A 6,422-nucleotide genomic window follows, 5' to 3' on the forward strand; every position below is an offset into this window, starting at 1 on the left:
TAACAGAAGAATCTGACCTTTACAGTTTTAAAGTTATTTATTTAAAAAAAATTTTTTAATGTTTATTTATTTTTGAGAGAGAGAGAGAGAGAGACAGAGCACAAATGGGGAAGGGTCAGAGACAGAGGGAGACACAGAATCTGAAGCAGGCTTCACATTCTTAGCTGTATGCACAGAGCCCAACACAGGGCTCAAACCCACGAACCATGAGATTATGACCTGAGCTGAAGTCAGACACTTAACCAACTGAGCTACCCAGGTGCCCCTAAAGTTATTTATTAATTATTTAAGGTCTTTATTGAGGCACCTGGGTGGCTCAGTAGGTTGATCATCAGGTTCTTGATTTTGGCTTAGGTCATGACCTCATGGTTCGAGGCTTCAAGGTACCTCTTGGGCTCTGTGCTGGCAGCATGGAGCCTACCTGGGATTCTCTCTCTCTCTCTGCCCTTCCCTGACTCTCTCTCTCTCTCAAAATAAATAAATAAACTTAGAAAACAAAGAAGTTGTACCTTTAAGATCTTTATTAACAAGTGTTTGCTGTTTGTTGATCCTTTTGAAAAAGCAAGTTGGAAACTATTATTATAGATGAAAAGTGAGGTTCCTAGAAATTTCAATTTGACCACATAGGAAAAAAACCTCTAAAGGTGTGTTGAGAAAAACCAGGTTTTAAAATACACATACACGCACGCACACACGCACACACACACACACACACACACACACACACACGCACACATTTGTCATGACCAAAAAGAGATTAGGTAAAAATAATAGAAACCCCATCCTGCATAGATAATGCAGATAGTTTGGGTATCTGATCAATGGGCAAAAGCAAGCACTTAAGGCCCTCAGCTCCAATCTTTTGTTCATTTCTTATTGCTGGAATTTCATATTCATTCTTGTTGGATGCCTCAACCAGCCGGTGGTAGAGACGGTCAGTGAGCATTTACTCAGCCCTGCACTGCTCATGCTGGAGCAGAAGTCTCAGCCGGTGGGTCCGCTGCTTTGGTCTCTGTGCTATCCAGCGGTTTCCAGTTTTCTGAGCCCCTGTGTGGGAAATTGAAGTTTTGTGGGTACTAACCTTGAGGGACCTGCTGACCTTGGGTCCCATCTCCTTGATTCCCCTTACTTTCTTCATTGCCATCCTCTCTAGGCCGTCTTTGATAAGGAGGGATCCCTGGGAAGTCGTGGTCTATAACCCCGATACACATTCTGTCTTTATGGCCTACCTTGTTCTCCTGCACCCTGCTTGTCAGCCCCCTCCACCTTTTCTCCCCCAACAGAAGGGCTGGGATCCTGGGGTCCACGCCCACAGTCTGTGCTCAGCAGGAAGCTGGGAGCCTACGCGCAGCATGGGAGTGCCGGGACTGTTGGCCCTGAACTTGGGGAGCCCTCCAAGAGCCATCCCCTCTCTTTTCACCCTACTCTCATCGCTTTGGTAGCTCCGCTGGTGAGTGTGTGGAGTACCCGGCCGATCTTGGATAGTCTATAATGCCTCCGGTGAGCTGTGTCACCGCCTTGCACTGGAACCCCACCAGGGCGCGTGACCTTTGCTGCCGCTGTACCCTTTTCTCCTGCAACAAGATCAAATTCCAGTCTCTCCACCAACTACACCGAGAAAGTTCTTCCTGGGGCTTTTCTTCATTATGGCAGTGTTGGTGTACAAAATACGTCTTCCTCAGTGTCCTTTTTGTTTATTGAAACCGTATTTGTTTCTTACAAGGAACCATTTTATTGTTCCCCAAAGCTTCATTGCAATGACTCTGACCCAGCAGGCAGAGGTCGTGGATGTGAGTCCTCTGCCACTGCTCCCTGTGCTTGGCACTGACCTTGCGGACGAGGGCGAGGCAGGGACTGCTGGGCGCGATGGCAATTAGGCTGGTGCCGTGCTGGAGCTGCACAGGGCTCTCTGAGCTTCCTTCCTTTTAAATTAAAGGAAAAAAAGATGCTTGTTGTGGAAAACAGTTATAAAACAAACATAAAGCATATGCAGAAGAAGGCAATAGACGTTACATATAATCCTGCTACTTAGAAATAAGGAGTATTAACATCTAGGCATATAGACATCTATGTATATATGCCTATGTGTGTGCAGGTATCCCTATATATACATATAGATGGAAAGAAAAACAAATACGGATGAATATCTATGCATGTGTGTGTGTATATTTGTGTGTGTGTGTGTGTGTGTGTGCGTATTTAGGTTGGATAGTTTTGTTTGTTTTTACTTTTATGCACAAATGGCATACACACCGCACAGGGTCGTGTGATCTGCTTGATGCCTTCTAGAAAATTTGCTAATATATCGCAACCAACCCTCAAAATCAATAAACACATTTCTTATACATTGTCCCTGACTCTCCCACTTAAGAAGTTATTTTAGTTTTTGACCACGATAAGCTCGAGGTACTGAAAATCCTTGCACAGGATTTTGTTCAAATTCTGAATTCTTTCTTGAGGCTACGTGTTAAAAGGCAGACTTCCTTGCTGAATTGAAGGTTTGCACGTCGTGCCAAATATAAGCAGCTGTTCTTACCAGCTGTGCGTGTCCTTCTTTTGCATCATGCTTAATATTGTCCTTTGCCCACGTTTTCAAAAAAGATATTGGTTATTTTCCTATCGATTGGTAAGATTCCTTTGTTCTTAATAGACATTAGTTGCCCACCCTAGTGCTTATCATTGGCTACCCTGTCTTTTTTTGTTGTTACTGTCAATTTTTTAAGTTTATTTTGAGAGAGAGAGAGAGAGTGCAAACGAGGGAGGGGCAGAGAGAGAGAATCACAAGCAGGCTCCAACCTATCAGTGCAGAGCCTGACACGGGGCTCCATCTCACAAACAGGGGGATCATGACCTGAGCCAAAATCAAGAGTTGGACGCTCAACTGCTCAACTAACTAAGTCAGGCGCCCCAGCATTGGCTGCCCTTTCTGACACCTGTGTATTCTGCTAAGTACCACTAACACATCGATTTTGTTCAACTCCATTCAAACACACGCTGAACTAAAAAGCCAGATATTTCCCCATCACGTTATCCAAAGTGTTATCCGTGTTGTTTACTGGGTTCTGCTGCCCCACTGCCACCCAATCAGAATTTCATTTCTTCCATCAACTAAAGCAAGGTCATTCCTGCCCCTAAAACTCCAGGGAAATTGTTCCTGTTTCTCAAGTTGTAGCTCAGACATCACCCACTCCAGGAAGCTTCCCTGATTTCTCTATCTTTCATTGTAATCCCTCGACCCTTTCTTTGAACTCTTGAAGAACTTGCTGTCTCTACACATTTAGCAGTTTAACTTGATATTCTTTTGTATTATTAGTATATATGTGTGTATAGATACATGTATGCCTATACATATTCCATTGATCAATGAAGGACCCAGTATTTCTAATTCTCCTTCTAAATATTCTTTAAAGACTGGGGCAGAGATGACGAGTTGTTAATGATTGGCTGATTGATTAAGAAAGAAAGACCATGAGCAATATTTCTGTGCTTAAAAGCAACACTAGAATGCATAAAAATATTGAAGGTCACCAGTAATGATGGACTTTCCCCTCTGTGTAAGTGGGGATACGTGGTACCCTGGTAAACCAGAGAGTGATACATTCATAGAGGAGGTTGAATACGCTGTTCTACTTACTATCCAGTTTAGCTCCATATTGTGTGTGTTTCCCAAGGAATCATATGAAACTGGGTTTGTCTGTAATACTTGGGATGTGCTATAGGTGTGGTCTCTTGCCAGACAGTTTGCCATTTCACCAGGTAGGAGCCCTCATGGGGTTCCCAGGGGAATAAATAATCCAGTAGCAAAATAACCCTTTCTCTTGCTGATATGGACCCCCTCTGGAGTGCAAGACTGTGGTGGCTTATTATGATAATGAAGCCTTTGACTTTTGGCTCTCACTTCCTGAGAAGGGGTGAGGGGAGGAAGGAAAGAAGAGGAAAAGGTGAAAGAAGGTCCCTACCCTGGAATAAAAGAGGAATCTCTAGGAGCACCTGAGTGGCTCAGTCGGTTGAGCATCCCACTTTGGCTCAGGTCATGATCTTGTGGTTTGTGGGTTCAAGCCCTGCTCTGGGCCCTGTGCTGACAGCTTGGAACCTGGAGCCTGCTTTGGATTCTGTGTCCTCCTCTCCCTCTGCCCCTCCCCTGCTTGTGCTCTGTCTCTCTGTCTCAAAAATAAACATTAAAAAAATTTTTTTTTGAAAAGTGGAATCTCTACAGAGTTTGGAGGACTGGAGGTGGCCTCAAGTAGGGACTTTAGAAGGAGGTTCCCACCCCTGAGGTCCAAATCCTAAGTCTGATTCTGCAGATGGGGGCTCTGAGCAGTCTTTTTTTTTTTAAATGTTTTATTTATCTTTGAGGGAGACAGCATGATGGGAGAGGGGCAGAGAGAGAAGGTGGGGGGTAGGACAGAGGATCTGAAGCAGGCTCTGCACTGAGAGCAGAGAGCTCCGTGCGGGTTTCCATCCCACCACCCTTGAGATCATGACCTGAGCCAAAGTCAGACGCTCAGCTGACTGAGCCGCCTGGGTGCCCCGGGCGCTGACCAATCTTAACCTTTTCAGTCTTCAGCTTCAGTCCATACAATGGGGAACAGTCGGTGTCTCTGGTATTTCACAGACACAAGGCAGAACAGGACTGAGGCTTTGCAATGATGTCAATAACTATTACTTCGGTACAGTAATTCTTTGGCGAAACTCTTAACAGTTCGTTGTTTTCAGAGGGGCTCCAAATGCCCAAAGGCTATCATTCTTCCCCTGTGGCCACATGAGGCAACGGTGGGCGCCATCCCGCCAACTCGTGTTTCAGATTCCACAGCGGACAAGGATGGGTGCCTTGTTCCAGACTGGAAACAGTGCCCGCGGAGGGGCCAGAATTATTTGCTCAGATTGGCAGATTGCACTTTCCAGAAAGAGGAAACCTCTTCTTCTAGAGCAGGCTGCTCTGGATGGCAGTAAGGCGGTGCCCTGCCAGGCTCCGGGGCATCACCCGGTGGGCTTGGAGGGAGCAGGGCAGCCCAGGGCTGGCCGCGTGGTGCCTTTGCAGAAGCACTTGCCTACCCATGGGAGAGACGGAGCGGCGTAGGCGCCTGGCGGAGCCTGCCCCACCAAAAACTACTGTCTGAACATTTCAACCCACCGTTGTAAACGGGACATTTCATATACAGATGCAGATGTCCTGCCTCTCTTGAAAGATCAGCCTATCCGACGGCGGTGGCTTCGGACTCCCGTTGTCTGATGGCAACAAGAGAGTTTGCTCTCCTGTTTGCTTCTGCCTCCGCTTGGCCTCTCTGGCACTACCCATGCCCGTCAGATTGCCAGGCTGATCAAGGTCAGGAGGGCCTCTGCTGCCCCACTCCCCACACCCCCCTGGAGATGGGGCTGGGAGCAAGGTGCACTGTCAAAAAGAGAAGGGCAACTGGTGGAAGATGTTGTTTCCTACACTTCCCCTTTGCTCCGCAGAAGCAGCGGACAAACAACCGACCGGCCACAGTGAGGATGCGCTAACTGCCCAGGAGGGAGGATGCTGTGCTAGGAGGGAGAAGACTGGCTTTCCTGAGCTCTGTGCTAAGGGCATGGACCTGAGCCTTTTCTTAGGAGCCAGGCTCTTCTAGGTTTGCATTCCCAAGTGGAGGGGCCGCACAGCCGGGATGCTGCAGGGTCTCTGGGCTTTCACAGGAGCCCAGCATCCAGTGCCCCCCTCCCCTCGCCCCACTGTTTTTGCCGGACCTCAGGACTTCTGCAGAGAGGAGAGGCGCTCTCTGGCCGGGTGACTTTCGCATTTGTTGCCTGCCCCGCCGCCCCTGGCTTCTGAAACTGTTTGTGCAGTTGCTGTTGCTTGTGTTCTTGCACTGGAAATATGTAGCATCTAGACACTTCCTTGGGATGTTTTCAGCTAGCTCTTTACCATCCTGGATTCCACCTGTTGCCTTGTTTCTTCTGGCTAGCGGGGGCTGCTGCCCGGCCCCTTGTGTTAGTTCTTGTTTACCTCTAGGTGGTATTCTTCCTTTCAAGACAGGATTCTGTAGCTCGCTCAGCTCAGGGCGAGCTGTTAACATTCTTTTCCTGGGGCTAGTCAGCTTGCAGATCCAGAGAGGCTTTGGAGTCTCTCTGCAGATTGCACTCTGCCCGCACCAGGTCCCCTGCGGGCATCCAGTGGTAACTGAGTATCAGTTTCCATGGTTCTAGAAACCTGCTCTCTTGGGGGCGCCTGGGTGGCTCAGTCGGTGAAGCGTCAGACTTCGAATCAGGTCATGATCTTGCAGTTCGTGGGTTCGAGCCCGGCTGGGCTGGCGGCTCAGGACCTAGAGCCTGCTTCAGGTTCTGTGTCACTCCTTCCCTGTTTATGTGCTCGCTCTCTCTCTCTCTCAAAAATAAATAAATAAACTTTAAAAAGAAAGAAAGAAACTTGCTTTATTGAGGGAGAA

General features: G+C 47.7%; 1 pseudogene; it reads right to left on the bottom strand.

Moving 5' to 3' along the window:
* Positions 1-965: 965 nt before the first annotated feature.
* LOC115515265 lies at positions 966-6,053 on the bottom strand (annotated as a pseudogene).
* Between the last annotated feature and the right edge of the window lie 369 nt (positions 6,054-6,422).

Source organism: Lynx canadensis, chromosome A1 (genome assembly GCF_007474595.2).
Source record: "Lynx canadensis isolate LIC74 chromosome A1, mLynCan4.pri.v2, whole genome shotgun sequence".
NCBI classification, from domain to species: Eukaryota; Metazoa; Chordata; class Mammalia; order Carnivora; family Felidae; genus Lynx; species Lynx canadensis.